Raw genomic sequence first — 20,359 nt, forward strand, 5'->3', positions numbered from 1 at the left:
TAACTTCTGATACTGCTATATGACTGAATTATGTTTTGATTTTTAAAGATGAATCATTTTTGATTTCACAATGTTGTTTGAATGTTGTTTCATATACTTTAAACATTGTTTTAAAATTGTTTCAACACTGAAACAGAGCTCTCTGAAATTTAAGTGTTGATGTGTGAGAATGTTGTTAACCTTTTTACAACCATCGGAATTAACTGTTTCAATGTTGTTTTAATGTTGAAACAACAACTGACATCATTTCAACCACATTTCAACACTTAAGGTCGGCCGTGTGCCAGCTGGGAAGGGTCTGAATATGTTGTTAAACACATTGAACAATGAATGCTGTTTATATTTTCTACAGCCCACTTGTGTTTCTTCTCTTTTCAGTTTTTGAGTCAATTTTAAGATTTTACTGTTCTGAGTAAACAAAGTCTGTCATCTTTTTATTCTTATGTGACCCCCTAGAAAATGTTTTTGCACATTCCTGCCAAGAAATTTTATCTTAAAAAGTCAAATTGTACATTTAAAAAAAAAAAAAAAAGTTTATCTTTAAAATATTTTTTATTGCAATTTTTTTTGTATTCTATGTTGACATTTCTCGTCTATGCACCAAAACACCAGAGCAAATTACTTGTGTGTGACAAATCTTCCTGGCGATAAACCAGATTCTGATTCTGCAGCATTGGGCAAAGCTCCACTGCTGTCTATAAAGTTCTAACCCAAAAAGCACTTGGTCATGGTTGGGAAAAGATCATGTTTTGGTTTAAAATACCTGGATTTGGTGGCACAGTGTGGAAAAGCAGTGACAGCCGCTTTTCGTGGCACTATACCCGTTGGAAAAACGACGGGTCACTACAAAACACCCACATTTAGTGCCTAAAAACCTGCTTTGTTGTCTGTTGGATTAAAACAGTGGTCAGCAGTGGTCTGTAGCTTTGCCGAGGTGACACGTCATCCACCATCCCCTCCACCTCTGATGACAAAGTCAGCTCATATAGACATCACTATGGAAATATGACACATATGAGCAGTACAAATGTAACATATTTTTTCTCCACCTGGGCTGAAAGTCCAAGACCACAGATGACTTCATCTGCTTGGAATTAATTCCATGTCATCTTTTAAGTAACAGATATATCATTTTTTGAGGAGAGTCTGAGGCCCTTTATGGACAGACATCATGACATGTCACAGTGAAGCAAAGGTATAAATAATGTATTAATACATGTCAGTGAATGGAAATGATAAAAGGTCATCGCTGGTGCTCAGCTGATGCAGACATGGGACTCACGTTTGAACTGAAGCGTAATTTATTACAGGGGGGAAAAAAAATGAATTTCAAATCGTGAAGAGTGGTCAGGTGCCGACCTTGAATTTAGACCAAGGTCTGGAACAGCTTTCATTAGTGAGCCATTTCACCTGCATAACTGCAGACAGACAGGCTATGAATAGAGTTAGTGAACTCAGTAATTCCTCGTACTGTCTTGTGCCCCGTGATTTAAACTGGTTCTCTGCCTCTCTTTGTTAACTAGCTTCAGTATAATGATGTAGTTTTCTGTGATGTTCCAACACCATGGCTGGAGGCAGGAGTTTAGTCAGCAGCATGCAGGATCAAGAAAAAAAAACGTGAGCCACTGAAAATGGAGAAAAATGGCTTGCAGTACCCCAAGGTAGGAAATAAATTGCAGACGATAACTAGTGAAGCGAGGCACAAACAGCATAATAAATTGTTCAAGATTTTTGCTCTCATTTTGCAGAGCAAAATCAAACTTTGGAGTGCACAGTTGGCAGGCCATTAAAAGAATTACTTCATGCTCTGAAAACAGAGGGCTTGTGTCAATCCCTATATCTCACACAAAAAAAAGACAACGTTCTCCTCGGAATTGCTTTGTGTTTTCTGCCATCTAGGTGGGTACAATGATAAGCTCAGATCACAGTGAGGCAAGCACAAATACAGTAAGTGACTTGGAAATAGCTTTGAAGGAAACAGATCTCTGTTGAATAAGGAAGCTAAACCGAGAGCTAATACACACTGGCGTGGAGTAGATAAATATTTATGCACAAATATTTATGTCTTACAGTTTCTCAATATATCAATATTAATGATTAATGATCTGCATTCCACACATTTAATAATTTAGCAAAAATAAATAAGTCATATTTTGCCCACTCTATAAATATTCAGCAGCTACGGAGGAATTTTAGTTGTCTGCAGACTAGTTCTTGTTGATAATAGCAGTCACTGGAGCAATGTACATTCAAAGATTTGTTAGTTGTTTGCTTAATCCAATTAATATTTCATATGTATGTGAATAATGAGGATTACCACTCCAATCAACCACTGCAGACACCACACACAGACTGTTTCCTCACTGCACTGAACAAAGACAAAACAATGTTACACACAGTAAAATTATGCTTTTTCATCAGTGTGTGTGTGTGTGTGTGTGTGTGGAACTATAATAACAGGGTACATGTACAATAGCACATTTAGATGGACAGGGTTTATGGTTTCAAGTCAGTTTTACCTTTTGATAAAAATGTATTTAAACATGATCCAGAGAATTTGGACGCCTTGAAATAAGATGGAAGGGACAGAAAATCATTAGTTTGTCATTAAGATGTTGGTTTTTGTTTCAACATTGGGGGGGCACATATGAAATGAGGGGTTTGGGGGTGATAGGTTCATAATGTGTTGTTTAATTCTGTGTTTGTCAGTGGGTTAAAAAATTTAACACACCAGCAAAATGTCAGATGTCTGTTCAGCAATGAGTACCTGTACTGTCTGTTACTTGCTTTGAAGACTGTTTAATAAATAAGCTTATAAAAAAAAGAAACATTTTCTGCATCAGTTCATAATGATAATAATAATAATTTTAATTGTACAGCACTTATCTCAACAAGCTTACAAAGTGCATGAAAACAAGACAACAATAACAATACAAAGTAAAAAAATGTAAAGAGCTGAGAAAAATGATGTGTATAGAGGCAAAAACAGAACAAAATGAAATACAGCAAAAAAGTTATAAATCACCAAAGTACAAATCAGGCTTTAAAAGGGAAACTTTGCTATAAAAATATGTTTTAAGCAATGATTTAAAAACAGGTAATGTTCTAGCCAGCCTAATCTCCTCAGGGAGAGAATTCCAGAGCCTCGGGGCCTTGATGGTCACCTTGAGTTACCAACCTGAAGAGATGACTAGCGAGGGCAGGCTTGAGGATCTTAAGTCATGATTTGGAGCATAGGTACTCCGAAGCTCAGCTACATAAACATGCTGAGCTTTAAAAGTTATTAAAAGAATCTTACAATCAGGGGCGTCAGTGGCTTAGTGGTAGAGCAGGCGCCCCATGTATAAGGCTGTTGCGGCAGCGCCCCAGGCTCGAGTCCAGCCTGTGGCCCTTTGCTGCATGTCATCCCCTCTCTCCACTTTTCACACTTAACTGTCCTGTCCATTAAAGGCAAAAAATGCCCAAAAAAAAATCTAAAAAAAAAAAAAAAAAAAGAATCTTAAAATCAATTCTGAAGTTAGCTGGCAACCATTGGAAAGAGGTGAGAACTGGGGTGATTTGTGACCTACGATTTGTTCCAGTTAAAATACAAGCTGCAGCATTCTGCACTAGATGAAGCTGAGCTACCAAAGATTTACTGAGGCATGTAAACAGTGCAGTAAAGTAGTCGAGGCACGAGAATACAAAGGCATGAATAAGCGTTTCTAAGTCAGGAAAAGACACCGTTGATTGAGTGATATTTCGTAGGTGGAAGTTTGAAGTATGATGTTAATGTCTCTAATGTTGTCAAAATAAAAGTCCTCTGCTACTGCCATGATCACAAATGTGGATGAATTTAAACTTTCTCAGTCTTAGGGCACATTCACACCAGGATAGTCCGGGGGACTTGGTTCAATTGGGCGGGGAATGCCAAAAAATTTCACACCATCATTTGGTTCGGTTCACTTTCACGCTGCACTTTTTAAAGTGGACCAACCTGCCAGGACAACGTCACACAGTTACAACAGCTGCTCGTTTGGGGGCGGTATTGCCCGAAACGACCTCTGACCAGGATAGCCTCGCGTCACCAGGCTATTCACGTACGGGGAAGAGCCTGGTTTCCATTCACTCTGAATTTTGTCTGGATTCTGGTTCCGGTCTAGAGAGCGGATGCTGAATTCACCAAATTCACCAAAGTAAAAGTGTTCACCAAAGTAAAACTTTAAATTCTGGCGCACCATCGATTTACAATAAAAGAAAAAGGTTAACTTAATGGCTTAGGGCTTTTCTTGTAAATTATATTCTTTAAATTAAAAAGTTTCACTGCATTTTTATTAGCTTGGTGCTTTTATTTTGACGGAAAGGCGCATCCATCGAATTCCGGATCCTGTCTCTCTTGCCCTGGTTCCGGTTCCTTACCAAAACGGCCACTAAACGGCCCCAGACTAGACCAGGATGAGAAAAAGCATGAGGAAGAAGAAAACCCAGCTCATCGATTGGCCAGGACCAAAAACAGAAATCCACTGTGTGTAGCCACAAGCAACTGTGATATATAGTCCTCAGACCATATATCAATAAGCTCCTGCACTTCCTCACTACTCCACGTCTGTCCACGAGACATTTTCCAACTTCTTTTTTTACCTCTGCTTCTCCCAGTTCGCTGCTGTTGGCTTTGTTTTTTTTCCACCAAAAAAACACTGCGTTCTACGTCACTTCCTCTCTTTGGTTCACTTCCTCTCTTTGGTTTGCTGGATAGTCCGTTTGCATTTCCCACTGTAAGCGAACCGCACCAGGGTTCACTTGCAAGTGAAGCTAGACCCCCAGCTTTCAAGCAGACCAGGGTTTGCTGGTTTGGTCCGCACCAGAGTTCAAATGAGTGTTCACACCACTCCAAACAAACCAAACTATCTGCGGAAGCGGACCAGGGTTTGTTTAAAGTGGACCAAATAGTGCCAGTGTGAATGTTTCCTTAGATGACAATAAGACAAAGATTGTTATGTCTGGATGACCTGACCTATTGATTGACTCTATTGGTTTTCTTGGCCCTTTAGCATCTCACAGTTGACTTTTTGGTGTGATTTCCACACCTCAAATTTGATAAACAAATTAGTTAAGTTGACGAAACTGTCTTTTCCTAGCTGAGACTTCTGGCAAAAATAAAAGTCTATCTCTCACCCAAAGATCTCGAGTGAGTTATTCATGCTTTTATTACGTCATGGTGAGATTATTGTGATTCTTTGTATATTCTTTGGGTGTATAGCTCCGTCGTCACTTTGTTGCCTGTAGCAATGTGATTGCACTGGGGCCCCTGGGGTGGAGGGGCCATAGAGAGAGTGGGCTCTTGTAAGTGATTCAGCTTATCACCTTGGAAATATACCTGTGTTCAAAGATAAATGATTAAAAAAAAATATATATATTATTAATTTAAAAATGGTGCCATTTGCTATATGTCCTCAAAAGGCATGGTTTACTTTTTTTCTTTTTGTTTTTTTTTAAATAGTCAGATATCTTAAACAAAATTATATGTTTTTTCTCTATACGCTATTAAATCTATAAATATACTATAAAAATTATTTAATTAAATGATTAATTTCTCACTTTTCACTCAATGGAGTCCGATTGATTTGACCCTGTATTCATCGGTTTTGTTTGGTCAGCTGCGGTTGTTTTAAAATGTGTTCTACATATAAAGTTTGACTTGTCTTCACTTGACTTTCCTAGGTGAGAAAAATGCACATGTTCTAAATATTGAGAGGGATGTGTCCCCTGCATCCGCCCCCCGAAATCTACACCTATGGTGGCAATCACAAAAGAAGTTAACCATGTGTCGTTCTTGATTTCCTGGACAGTTCAGCAGGAAGTATGTTAAGTTAGAGGCAGAAACATACTAACAATATAAATAAATAAAAGCACATTAATGGTGACATGTTTTCCCCCTGACCGATGAGGATTAAAAGGCTTGATGTTTTTTTTCTGTGGAATCATGAAAAATAACACTTGGGAAAGAAAAAAAAAAGCGACAGTATTAATAATGTATTTCCAGCATGCATTCTGCATCATTATTCTACAATTTAAATGAGGGTTAAAGCTCACTGCTGTACTTGTACAAGAGCAATTGGACATTAAATATACAACAGTAGCATATTTTTCACCAGTGAAACTTTCATTACAACCATTTAGAATTTCAGTTCATGGTCACATAAGACAAATTTAACCCCTTCTGTCCAAGTTCTTGTAACACTGTGGATGACACTGTTGTGGTTTGTTAAACCCAGAAGAGAACAGAGTGACTGTACTCACAGACCCACAGCAGCTGCTCTGGTCTCTTTGCAGTAATATAAGTGGGGGTGCACTGAGAATGTTTTCACAAGGGTGACCAGATGGGCCCACTGGAAATCTTGAGGTGGCACACCAAAACCAAAAGCTGTGGCTGAATTTCAGGGGTTTGATTACACTGTTGCACTGTAGTATAAAGGTTGGTTGAAAACTAAGTATCTGATGTGGATTAGAGGGTGACACAGGAGTGGATTCTCAGTCCTGTCCCATCCCACTCCCACATATAAACGCCTGTCCTGTTCCAGTCCCATGACAAAGTAAAAAATAAAAAATCCCATTTTATGCTAATCCCAAAAGAATGATTCCTGCCCCATCCTGTTCCCACATTGTGTTTTATATAATAAAAATGGTGTTCGCTCATATTAGAATTAGTTTATTTTGAAAGACAAGACTAGGGCCGTTTAAAATCTGTTGGCGGGCCATGATAGGGCCCCAGGCAATCGAACTCAGGTGTGCACCAAAACAACCGGACCGAGACCTTATGAAAGGGTGGTCTCAGTCTGGTTACAAACGAACTCTGGTGCGGTTCGTTTGTGGTGAGAACATCTTCCGACCTGGATCTGAACCAACAGCAATATAGTCCATGATGAGCAGCGCTAAAATCAACCTGTGTAGTTGTCCCTCCATTGTGACATTAGAAAGTGTCACATTTTTGTCAAGTGTACTCTTCTTCGTTTGCTTTACTTCCTGGATTTTTCCCACATGGAAATTCTGACCAATCAAGAGCAGCTTTCTCACACAAGGCATTTGATCTGGTCCGCTTGTAAATGCTGCCGTGAGAACACGAACCAACTCTAGACAGTTATACAGCTTTGTAACAAAATTAGTCCCTGATTCAGACCAAAGCAAGACAACTCCAGGTCTGTAAGCACCCTTAAAGACAATAATGTCTGCCTCCAATTATTATACAACTGGTGTGGACTGCAATATTATTAGTGGGGCGGTGGCCCCCCTGGCCACCCCTTAGGGACACCACTGAATATCAGCTAACTTAAATAAATAATAGCTTGCAATCATTTGTTTCTCAAAAATTGTTTATTTACCAATATCATAGTGACAGTCAATGTTTACGTCTGTGTCTCTGTGCCAGAAAGAATGGCTGAATATTGATTTAATCTCAAATAGCTTAATGTAACATGCACCTCAAGGTCATGCACCTCATCCACAAACTTAAAAAATGTTGTGTTGACATCTGTTATTCTCTAGTTTCAGATATGGGACCATTTAGTATTGTAGCTATAAGTTATTAATATGAGATGGTCTACGTGTATTGAAAAGTGGACATAAGGGGTCGGTGTGCAGTTTGGGTGACGCTCATCTCTCTACCTCCGCCGTGAACATCCCTCTCCTCTGGACCAGAGTGCAACCTGCGTGATTTTAAAGCAAAATGGCGACAGTCTAAAATAGAGGGTGAAGACGAGAAACGGTGTCAAGTGCAAAGACAAAGTTGAGGACATGAGTCGTCGTCCTGAGGTAGGTGTTACAACCTGCTCTTCACTTTGATGTGCGCAGGGATACATTGTAACCAGGTACGGTCATTAGTCAGCGACGTGTCGTGGGTCTCTGTGGAGAAATAAAAACACTGCAGTGACCGGTCAGTGCAGAAGCTGCAGCTAAACCTCAACTCCAGCTGTTTCGCTTTGCTTCATAAAGACAGTGCTGTGTGTGTTTGTTGTTGAGCCTGTGGACAGAGCAGCTGGCTGACTGTCGCATAGCCTGTCAGAATAAAGTCCCAGCTACTACAGGCAGCTCTCTGCTACACAGCTAACTAGTTACAGTTTGTGTTAAAGGACAGTCAGTTTGTGGCAACTCGGGAAACAGCTGTTTACTGTGAGCTAAGGTTGATTTTCACATTAATGATTTTTGAAGGATACACTGCAGAGCATGTGATGCAGAGCTGCATGGCTGCACAGGAAACTTCTCAGGTAATACAGTGAAGTGAATAACTTTGATTATTTTGTTCCAATGCATTGTTCTGCTGGGAAACCATTCATGTGGATACCACCTGACATGTTCCACCCACTCAGACACCGTTGCAGACTAAGTACCCCCCCCCCCCCCCCCCTCATGGCAACAGTACTCCCCAATGGCATGCGTGTCAAAAACCTCAAGGTGTCGACCTGGGCCCATATTCACAAAGAATCCTAAGACTAAAAGTAGCTCTTAGTGATGTCATTCTAAGAAGAATCTTAGTATTCCTCAAATTTTAGAAGACTGCATCATACCTAGCAACGGGGTCAACCACACCTCCTCACTAGGATAAAAGTTTCTGTCCCCTCCTTGCTCAGAGTTGCTTTCAGAAACTTCCTGAATCACTCTTAAGCTAAGATTCCTTGCTAGGAATTTTTAGGCTAAGTTAGGAGCTCTTTGAGAGGACTCTGAGAATCTTTGTGAATACGGGCCCTGGCTTCTAAATTTAAGTAAGCTCATCCCTGATGAGGTCAACCACAAACATTCTCCCTGCACGATCAAGCCGGTAGCATCTTATTAAATCACTGTTGTTCAATATACGGAGAATAGCTCTCCTTCCTCTCTGTCTTTCTGCCATCTTCTCTGTTTAAGACACTCTTAGGCTTCTTAAAAGTCCTCCTCCCTCCTCTTAACAGTTTTTCACCTTAGGAGCTCTCTTAAGGCCTAAGATGCTTTGTGAATAACTTTTATCTTACCAAGGGAAAAGTCTAAGAAAAATCTTAGAATTCAAGGAATTCTAAGATTTTTCTTAGAATGATGTCACTAAGAGCTACTTTTAGTCTTAGGATTCTTTGTGAATACAGGCCCAGGTTGACACTTTGAGGTCTTTGTCACATTCCTTGGGCCATTCCTGAGCCATGTTTGCAGTGTGGCATGCTGCATTATCCTGCTGGGGGGCCACTACCATTGTGGAGTACTGTTGCCATGAGGGGGGTACTTAGTCTGCAACGGTGTTTGAGTGGGTGGAACATGTCAGGTGGTATCCACATGAATGCCAGAACCAAAGATTTCCCAGCAGAACAATGCACTGGAACAAAATAATCAAAGTTATTCACTTCACCTGTCAGTGGTTTGAATGTTTTGACTGATCAGTGTATAACTCTTCTCTCTCCGACTCTCAATAGCTCATTAGAAACACTCACTGATTGTGAGACTGAGGCAATGTGTGGTTGTGGGAAATCACAAGACCCATATTATATGGAAGCTGTTAAAGGCCAAACGTAATGCCAGTGGCCAGGGGCGGAATTTAGATTTTAAAGGAGACCTGTTATTGTCAGATGTCAATGATACATAGAGAAAGAAGATGTTTTTAAGTGGGCAAAGACTCATAAAACAATGTGAGAACTGTAACATTCAATTCAATAACAGCATTACATGTTATTCAGAACGTATTTACTGCTTTAAATTAGTTAGATATAACTGTAATTTCTAGGATACAGGGCTGTTTTACAAAACTTATGGGTGTATTAACTTCTTTTGCTGCTCTAGCTTATATACTCACCGGCCACTTTATTAGGTACACCTTGCTAGTACCAGGTTGGACCCCATTGCCTTCAGAACTGCCTTAATTCTTGGTGGCACAGATTCAACAAGGTGCTGGAAACTTTCCTCAGAGATGTTGGTCCATATTGACATGATGACATCACACAGTTGCTGCAGATTTGTCGGCTGCACATCCATGATGTGAATCTCCCGTTCCACCACATCCCAAAGGTGCTCTATTGGACTGAGATCTGGTGACTGTGGAGGCCATTGGAGTACAGTGAACTCATTGTCATGTTCAAGAAACCAGTTTGAGATGATCTGAGCTTTGTGACATGGTGCGTTATCCTGCTGGAAGTAGCCATCAGAAGATGGGTACACTGTGGTCATAAAGGGATGGACACGGTCAGCAACAATACTCAGGTAGGCTGTGGTGTTTAAACCATGCTCAGCTGGTACTAAGAAAATCTCCCTCACACCATTACACCAGCAGCAGCAGCCTGAACCGTTGATACAAGGCAGGATGGATCCATGCTTTCATGTTGTTTACACCAAATTCTGACCCTACCATCTGAATGTGGCAGCAGAAATCCAGACTCATCAGACCAGGCAACGTTTTTCCAATCTTCTATTGTCCAGTTTTGGTGAGCCTGTGTGAAGTGTAGCCTCAGTTTCCTGTTGTTAGCTGACAGGAGTGGCACCTGGTGTGGTCTTCTGCTGCTGTAGCCCATCTGCTTCAAGGTTGGATGTGTTGTTGGTTCAGAGATGGTCTTCTGCACACCTTGGTTGTAACCAATGGTTATTTGACTTCCTGTTGCCTTTCTGTCATCTTGAACCAGTCTGGCCATTCTCATCTGACCTCTGGCATCAACAAGGCATTTTCACCCAGAGAACTGCTGCTCACTGGATATTTTCTGTTGTTCGGACCATCGTCTGTAAACCCTAGAGATGGTTGTGTGTGAAAATCCTAGTAAACACTCAGACCAGCCCGTCTGGTACCAACAACCATGCCACGTTCAAAGTCAATTAAATCACCTTTCTTCCCCATGCTGATGCTGGGTTAGAACTTCAGCAGGTCGTCTTGACTGTGTCTACATGCCTAAATGCATTGAGTTGCTGCCATGTGATTGGTAGCTATTTGCGTTAACAAGCAGATGGACAGGTGTGCCTAATGAAGTAGCCGGTGAGTGTATATGTCTGCTTGAATTTTTGGTACAGATGAATTATTTTGCTCCTCTCTTAACCATAATCTAATCCATCTATTCAGCCAGCCAACATAACAAACATAAGGCACCTTCCTTCTGTGTCTTTTTGCAATATGAGATTTTCATGAATCATTAAATAAAATAATCGACAGCAGAGATATCAAGCATGGTGGAAAAATAAGGAATTTTCCTCTTGCAGACAGCGAGCTGGTATCATATACTCATATCCCTGTTATGTGCTCAGGAATGGAGGTTTTGTAAAATCAAAGTGTAGACCTACATAAGTGAGTCCATCGCTCCCTGCAGGTGTCTAAGGACGAGCTCACATGGCTATAGGAAGAAGTCAGTGGCAGCTTAACAGGCTAGTGAAGGTTTTACTGCATTAGTATACCACAGAGAGTAAAGGAGTCAACCACTCGACTAAATAAATCAGATGGCTGAGGCGTGTTATCCACAAATTGATTATATGTCACTTGACAAGGTCAAATATTTTAACCAAGATGCCTGAAGTCCCTGAATGCTCAGCATAGCAAACAGTTATGTGTTCTCCGTCGGCCCGGCTGGCTGCTTACACAGCTTTAAATGAAGACACCTGGGACTACTTAAATGGGAGTACACTGGCCTGAATTAGCAGCTCAGCTGAGGAACAGCTGCAGAGATGAGATATTTTAGTAATCAGGTGGATCTACCAAGAACATTGAGGACTGCAGGAATATATCAGAGGCGAGGAAATAAGGACGGCATGTTTTCACCGGCTGGATCACTACTGCGACTCATTAAATCGTCTGCATGAAATTAATAGCTCTCACAGTTGTTTCTCTTGGTGATGAACATATTGAGCTGTTCAGTTTTTCACTTGTATGACATGAAAATATGAATGCCAGTTCCCATTAGAGCCGCAACCAGAGATTATTTTCATCATTGTGTTAAATTGTCAGAAAATAGTGAAAAACGTCTGTCACAGTTTCCCAGAGACCAAGATTATGTCGGTAAGTGCTTGTTTTGTACCAACAACACTCCACAAGTCAGTTTACTGTTGCATGAAACACCAAATCCACACATATGAGAAGGTGGGAACAGAGATATTTTGGGTATTTTTGCTTAAAATATGATGTTGTTATAAAAATAGTAGCAGATTGATTCATCTCATGATCTCTAGTTTCCATATCGTTTACATTTTAAACCTTAAGGCATTTCTTTGGCAAAGAATGCTCATATTAAGGTTTAATTTGATGAGTAACCAGGACGTTATGAAACTGCTCATGAATAAAATTTTGAATTGATGGCAGCTGTGTATCAGGAGGTAGAAATGGTCTGATCCCTGGCTTCTCCAGCTGCATTTCAAAATATCTTTGGGCAAAATAGTGAACTCCAAATTGCTCCTAGAAGGTGTTTCATCGGTGTATAGGCTGAGAAGCAGGTGGCACCTTGTATGGTAGCCTCGGCCACCTGTGTGTGAATGGATGAATGTGACATGTAGTGTTAAAAGGGCATTGAGTGGTCGAAAGACTAGAAAGGCACCATTCGAGTGCAGGTCCATGACCATGACATGTTTCAGATGTCTCCTACAGAAAAAAACAATGCATTACCTCTGTGTGGGGTCTGAGACACCTCACCTGTAGGGGTGCAGGAAAAAAGCAGTGCAGCATAGTTTTGCCAAGTATCGATCTTTTATTGTTTACATCATTCATTTTTGCAAATCTTTTTATACAACTTTTGGTACTAGAACGCTAAAATCAATTGCTTTTTTAGTCCACTAGATGGTGCTGATGTTTTTTTTTCCTAGTGAGGTCAGCAAAGGTCTCAGTCAGCAGCATTTGGCAAGAAGTTCATCACAACAAAGATGGAGGCACCTGAGAAAGAAATCAGAAACGTGCCGTCAGCATTTAAATCAAACGTCTGGACTTATTATGGATTTTTTAACACAGAAGGAAAGGAAGACTTGGATATGACACGTGACGTGCAAGCAGTGTCATATGAGAATAAAATACTCTGGGAATACTACAAACATGAGGGCTCACCTCACCAGAGATAGCATTAGCCGCTGACGGCTAAGCTAATGCTAAACCCGCTATCGACCAGTCCCGTTAGACTGACAGGTAAACAGACTGGACATATTCACTAAAATAAAATTTCTGAACCCATGGGCTATCGTCTGATGATGATTTAGCTTTATATCAGATTTTTTTCATGCCGCACCAGTGATAGCCGTAACTGGAGGCATTATTGTTTTTGGGTTGTCCGTCCATAGGTACCATTCTTGTGGCCGCGATATCTCAAGTACACTTCAAAGTTATTGAAATTTGGCTTAACTTTCACGTGGACTCAATGATGACCTGTTGGTGGTCATTCATCAAAGGTCAAGGTCACTGTGACCTTGTTTGTCTCATTCTTGTAAATGGGATATTATAAATCTCCTTGAGGGGAATTCTAATCTGTGACACAAATTTCTACCTGCACTGAATAAGATGATTAGAATTAGGTGGTTCTAGGTCAAAGGTCAAGATCAGTGTGACCTTGTCTGTCTCATTCTTGTAAATGGGATATTAGAAATAACTATATTACAGGAATTCCTGCATTAATTGTGACAAAACTTTACACAAATGTCTAATAGGATATAATGATGAAGTGATGACGTTTGATATTCAAAAGGTCAGAGGTCAACTTCATTGTGACATCATAATGTTCTACAAAAACACTTTTCTGGCCATTACTCAACGTCATATCTCAGGAACAGAAGGGGAGACATCTGGTCAGATACTGAATTGGTGACTCTGATCTTGAAACTGTGCTGATTGTATAGATCTTCTGTGCTGCCGGGGGGAAGATGTGTGTGAAGCGTCCATGTTTTCACACACATCTTCTGTGCTGCCGGGGGGAAGATGTGTGTGAAGCGTCCATGTTTTCACAGACACGGATGTAAAATGTAAGAGAAACTTGACTGGTGCGCAGAAGCAAACAACCGTGAACCCCTTATCTGGTTATAGAGATTAGCCAAAATGACGGACACACAGAAGAGGACGTCTAGGCCCAGATATCCGCCTGCTACATCAGATCTCCCAAAACATTGGTCGTTGGTTACTGTCGTCGGACTGATGGCCAGTGGGTTCCAAGATTGATGAGAAAATAAAGCCACTGTCAAAAGAAGCACAGGAGATGTTTTCCTGTTCAATGATTCGATTAATCAACTAATCATTTCAGTACTAATCAGATTCTGCTAAAATCACATTTTATTGTGGTCTTGTGTGGATGTATTTTTTAAGAAATGATGTTGTCAGCTTTCAGTTTTGGATCCCAAACCAGAGTCTGAATGTGGAGGGACAGACTCCCTGAGGCTCTGTCAGATGTGATCACCAAATCTTGCTGAAACCTGAAATGTTTTTTAAAGAAAGTCACACTGAGCTGTGTGGTGAGCAGCTTTTACCTTTATCGTCGCAATCAACTTTATCGGCCAAGTTTATGTGCATTTTTTTGTTGCTCCCAATGCCCAGAAACAAAGTCAAGAACATTTTCTTTCTGTTTTCCTTAGGTATGTTTCCTGAGAGCCATGCGGTGGAATCAGTGCTTCATCATCGACTGGTAGGTACAAATTGACTGCTTCCTATTTTCCATTTCACCCTGTTAAACATTCTGCATAATTTCCGAGATGCACCTTCTCAAATTTGACAAACACAGTCGGTATTAGTAGAATATTGTGTCTTATTAGAGGTGCTATTATCAGCTCATGGTTTATGATTCAGGCATGAATCACAACAAGGTGACCTGCCGTGAAGCGACGACTTGTTTCAAGTAGCCACCGAACTGAAATGAAAGAATCTGAGCTCAAAATGAGTGTTGATTGCGTTTTAATTGAAAAGCAAGAAATTGTGTGTTGCATGGAGTCTAATGTTCTTGTTAGTATTAACGTCATTATAATCACAATGGCAGAGCATAAACCAAAAATGTGACCGTCTCTGAAGAGGTGTTATTATTCAGAGGCACAGTTGTATGTCTTCGTACCGGCTTAACACCTGAAACTGTAGCTCAGATGTGTGAAATGCTCTGAAACTATAGCTGGGTGTGATTACCAGTCAAATTAAATCTGAGATGTCAGTAACATGTGTCAGTGCTTCCATTCCTACACTTGGCAGGTTGTAGGGAGTGACAAGCCGGCTGTTGATTATTCTCCAGTGTGAAACTGAATCACTGACACACAACTAGTGTTTACAGTACTCCAGTCTTTCTTTTAATTTTCTTAAAATGTGAGCCACCATTGTGAATTTTGATGTTAACATTGTCACCATCTTGGTCTAATCTTAAAATTGGTGGGTGGAATGTTGCTAAGGGGTGTTATGAGGTTATTCACATTTTATTTACAAAAACACTTATTCAAAATACCGTCTGAATAGTTTACAGCCTTATTGTCTCATTGACAGCCTGGCAAAACACTGACTTTGCTTCCACAGAGACCTCTGTATAAAGTAATATCCACGTAAGTATTTATTTTTAATCAGAACTCAATGACATTGGCCCTTTATACTAGGACCTTTTATTACAGGCTCTGCACTGCTTTATAGACATCACTTTTTTAGAAGTCCCTCAACCAAGCAGTTGCAGCCGTATGAGATTTTCACAGTACAATAACCGTCTCAAAAATATTGCTGTTTTGTAGTATCACTGTATTATTATTCTTATAAGTTACAATGACCCTTAAAGAGATAAAACAGAGGGATTTTTAAAAGTTGAATAAATGTTTTATTACTCGTGATTAATCGCATACATCAATGTTGGCTGTGAAAGTATTTTTAAAATTTAAGTTCAAATCCAGTCCATTTTTTTCCCAGTCCTTAATCAGTTTGCGTCTGAACACCTGGTCGAGTGTGGCTTGATGAGGCTGGCTGCTAGCGCTAGCATCAGAGCCTGTGCTAGCTCGGACCTCTGGGTATGCTGCTAAATGCTTCTTGTTGAGGTGATATTTCAGGCTTGAAGTTCTCAGATGGTGCGAAAATTCCTTACTGCAGAGAACAATGCTCCTACCAACAGTTCCATCTTGGCGTATTTTAAATCAAGCAGCATCGTCTTGTCTGCCTCCGTCATCACAAAGATACTGTGGCCTTCAATGACGCACCGGGTCCAAGGGCACCATGCGATGAATTAGCGTTAATTTCTTTTTTAACTTCTGATTCATGGTTTCTAAGTAAAGCCTATTTAAATTCCATTTATGCGAAAGTGACGGCAGCAGCACTGCAGTAAAACTGGACTGATGGTTCAGCACCACAGAGAGAAGAGATTCTGCATTGCCAGATCTTGTGAGTGTTGGCTGCCAAGACAGAGACATGTCTCGAACAAGTACATTTTCTCCTGATTTGTCTGTCTGAAAAATGCCATTTTAGTGTCAGAATGTTCGGAAGATATGTGGCTTGTGAAAACTGGGTCCAATATTTACTATGGTGACTATATCGCAAAAGAACTGGTCCTAATCTGTACTCACGTTCACTTTTCCAATTGGAATGAACAGACTCAGAGCTGCTGTTAGTCTCCTAAAGGGGCGGGGCAGTGGCGCAACCCAGATGACACAAATACAGGAAATGGATCTCAAGTGGGCTGTCTTGGTTTATCAGTTGTCTGAAAATCTGAGATTCTAATGTACTCCATGCAAGCTAGGTACGCGAGGTAAGCTTAGGTACATCACCACGTCAACGGTGGACAGAATTCGACACAACACTGGCAAAGAAACCTGAAATGTCCCCGCAGTGTGCATAGGGAAAGACCTGACAGTAAACGAAGTAAGGTGTGCAGTTTTTGGATGTAACCCATGGATGCATTATATGATCTGGATACCGCCCCAAAATGGCACCTATTCAGTCCAATAAGAATTGTGTGGTGCAAGCTTGCAGCCCAGTGACTATGTGCAGTACAGTTCCTCCTGCTGGCCCTGCCTGCAACTTCCTGCTCGTCTCATAGACTTTATAATGTGATGACATCATCCCTTTTCTGGCTCGAGGAAAGTTCTACAAATATGAAAGCTAATGGATCAAAAATTTCACAATAGAAAGAGTCATAATTGACCTTGTTTGCAGTTTCATGTGTCCGGTCAACAGTTTAACAGACGTCTCCTTTATAATAGTAGTCGATGGGGAAATTCCTTTTTGGGGATTTTTTCGCTGCAATACCGCGAGTTGCCACTGGGAAAAATTAGAAGCGACGCTGAGTAACATTCCTTGGGGCCTGATGTAAACTGGGCCCTGGAGCTTCCTTCAGTTACCTCCCAAATAACCCTGTCATAGCAGGTATTATTTTATGTTTCACACCCATTAGTGCACACTAACAACATAAACAAATAAAAGACGCTGACTGCATTTACCATTCTGATACGCCAACAGGCTCTTCGTCTGACTGAGGCTCAAACATGTAGCACTGAATCTATCCCATGTTTCCTTTAAGGCAAATTCTAGTCATCTTAATGTGCACCAGTCTTGCTGTAACCGCGCTGTATCAGCACTGAAGAACACGGAAAGCAAAACCTACTGCAAGCAGCGGTCATGGGCGGGGTGGAGGCCGGATCCAGAATATCTCAATGAGGGAGAAAGATTAGATCTATGTGTGTACTGTATATATAAGTATATAAAACAAGGCGAAATGCTATGTGGACGAAGCTGTGGTTGGATTTCACTTTCACTTCGCTGTTTGCAAACAGCAGAAGACAATCACTGCACAGACATTCAACTATTTTGATAATTGTATTTTTTTAAGCAAAAACGCCAAACATTTCCTCGTTCCAGCTCCCCAATTATGAATATCTGCTGCATGTCTTTTTCATATGTGATAGTAATCTGAGTATCTTTGGGTTGTGGACTGTTGGTTAGACAGAAAAAGGAAGTAGAAGATGTGACTTTTGGCTCCAGGAAATTGCGAGGGTCATTGTTCTATTTTGTGGCCATATTGATTCATCAAAAAAATACTTGTCCAATAATTAATGATGAAAACAGCTATTAATTGCAGCCCTGTTTTTGCCTTCAGCTTATACAGTGAGGTTTAATTTCAATATAGTTTAACTGTCTGCATCCAGTTTGTAGCTGATATCATATTTTCCAGTCACAAATACTGCACATAGAATTCAAAGATACCAAAAACATTAGGTGCCATGCATGCTGTTTAAAATGTATGGCACTAAGTTTGGAGAATAAGAGATGGCATGTGACTCAACATCTTTATACATTTGAGCTTTTGGAGCCTTGAATTATTTGCTTGATCTAATAAAGTCAAATATTTTGGATCCATATGTTGCATGAGGGAGGATCACGTCTCAAGCTAAGTTATAATTCTAATTGGAACATTTTTCACTGCCTCAACTGTAACTCCAAGCCTCATACTGAAATGTCTGCTCTCATACTTATTTGTCTTTTTCCTGCTTCCATTTCAGTTCACATTAGTGAACATGCGCGGCAGCTGACGCAGTAGCAAACGGTACGGAGTTATGCGGAAGCTTTTTTTGGCTTTCTTAATTTGTGACGGCAGCTCTACTGAGAGAGATTCACAGAAAGATATTTTGGATGAATTTCCAGGGATCAGGGTTCATTCTGTGGTTCTGATTCTCTGACACATAATGCAGCCTGATTATATAAAAACCCCTCAAGCAAGCAGCCTCTGAAGCCAGTTTATGCCATGACAACATCCGAAGTTGGATTTCCATTCTTTTTAGATTTGAGTTTTGGATATTTTTCATGTTCACAAACCGTGAATTTGCATGTAAATTAAGTGGCACTCTGCTTCTAAAGAGCCATGGGAGTGACTTCTTCTCAGAGAGGAGAGGAGGTAGATTTCAGCTGCTTAAATCTACGGGGCCGGCAGGTGAGATTGCTTTGGTCCATCAAAGGCTGAATGAAGCTCCAAGTCATGAGCTGCAGATGTCCACAATCCAAGCGGCCGCTCAGCCTCTGCAGATCAAGCCTCCTATTATCCTGCTTCACTCAGGTTATGGAGCGTTTCCTCCACTAAGGGGCAGAATATGATCACTGATGCGCTCAGCTCCCGCTCAAAGGGATGATACACTGGAAAGCAGCTTCAGTTAAAGAGGCCTGTGTAATCACATTAGATTGAATAGGTGGTAATAAAAGGAATAATGGATGGACACAAACGATAGGTTATTATTTAAAAACTTTCAGCTATAGAAAAATATCATAATAACATGTTGTTATGGCTGAAGATTTACTGATGTGTAACAATAATAATAATAATATTTGATCATTAAAAATTTAAAAACACTAAATTGTCCAAACTTATGATTAAATCTAGATTACACGGCTGTTTTTTCATATATTTTAGGTCTGATCTGGATGCACCCGAGTCTGCAAGATTGTCAAATCAGTATTTATCCCTCCGAACATCTCACAAGTCCAAACAACCTCTATCTTTGAGGGCTCGGATTAGCGAGCTTCCATTGTACAAGAGCTGTGAAGCAGCTAACCCTTCCTGTGATACCTATCTAAGGTTGAGCTCAGCACTTTCCTCATTAATTTCCCACTTATTCTCAGAGTTGGATGTGATATTTTAGAGATTTGAGCATGCGGGGCACAGGTTAGGCGCAATTATGCTGACGGAGGGCTTTTACAGCTGTGCTCGATGAATTCTGGAGTATAGGATTAGACATGTAGAAAGTTATATAGTGATTAACCTTCATTTGAGTCCCCTCGGTGATCTCCAGAAGGCAAATCCTCCTGCTGTCAGGTATATTTCTCCACCCTGATAAATGACCTTCAGAATGATAGATCGAGGCATTCCTTCTCCGTCTTTTGCTCTTGAAGCATTTGTTTGCCCTTTCAGGTAGTTCAAATGTTTCCTTAAACTACACACCACTTCGATTTCTTTCAGCTGTGCGGCCGTATTGATTCAGAGGGAACTTAAAGGTCCCCTGTGTAGTTTTTGACCACTAGGGGTCGCTAAGGAGCACAACACACCTCCACGAGGCACCTTTGACTTATCATTGTGGTATGTTTAGTAACCTTTAAAGGAAAGTATCAGTCACCACTTATCATGGCAAGGTGACAAAAGAGAAGGTGTGATAGTAAGTGATGGGAAACTTGTTTTCCACGAGTCGTGAAGTTTGTCTTGTGCCACTTTTTCTTGTTTTCAGCATGTTTACAGCGGCAGGTGCCATCTGTTGGTGTCACTTCATACTGGAAAGGATTGGGTGCACTGTATATATTAATCATAAACTGTAAAAGACGGTAAAAATATTCCAGCGGGGGAGATTATTTTAAGCATATTCACAAATTTGTAGATTATTAACTCCTCAAAATCTGTTATTTTTGTTTTAAACAAGTAAAAATCTGTCAGTGGGGTGAGATTTTCCGTATTCATATTTTCAGCAAGTTTCCAGCTGCAGGTGCCATCTGTTGGTGATATTT

The 20,359-nt window shown here is 40.5% G+C and overlaps 1 protein-coding gene across 1 annotated transcript in view; it reads left to right on the forward strand.

Annotated features, from left to right (window-relative positions):
• The first annotated feature begins 7,667 nt into the window (after window positions 1-7,667).
• znf644b (zinc finger protein 644b) overlaps window positions 7,668-20,359 on the forward strand; it is a 42,788-nt gene continuing 30,096 nt past the window's right edge. The window contains exons 1-2 of the mRNA XM_033622739.2: window positions 7,668-7,788; window positions 14,503-14,552. The gene's annotated coding sequence lies outside the window, so the exon portion shown is untranslated. The remainder of the gene's footprint in view (window positions 7,789-14,502; window positions 14,553-20,359) is intronic.

This window comes from Epinephelus lanceolatus, chromosome 6 (genome assembly GCF_041903045.1).
Source record: "Epinephelus lanceolatus isolate andai-2023 chromosome 6, ASM4190304v1, whole genome shotgun sequence".
NCBI lineage: Eukaryota > Metazoa > Chordata > Actinopteri > Perciformes > Serranidae > Epinephelus > Epinephelus lanceolatus.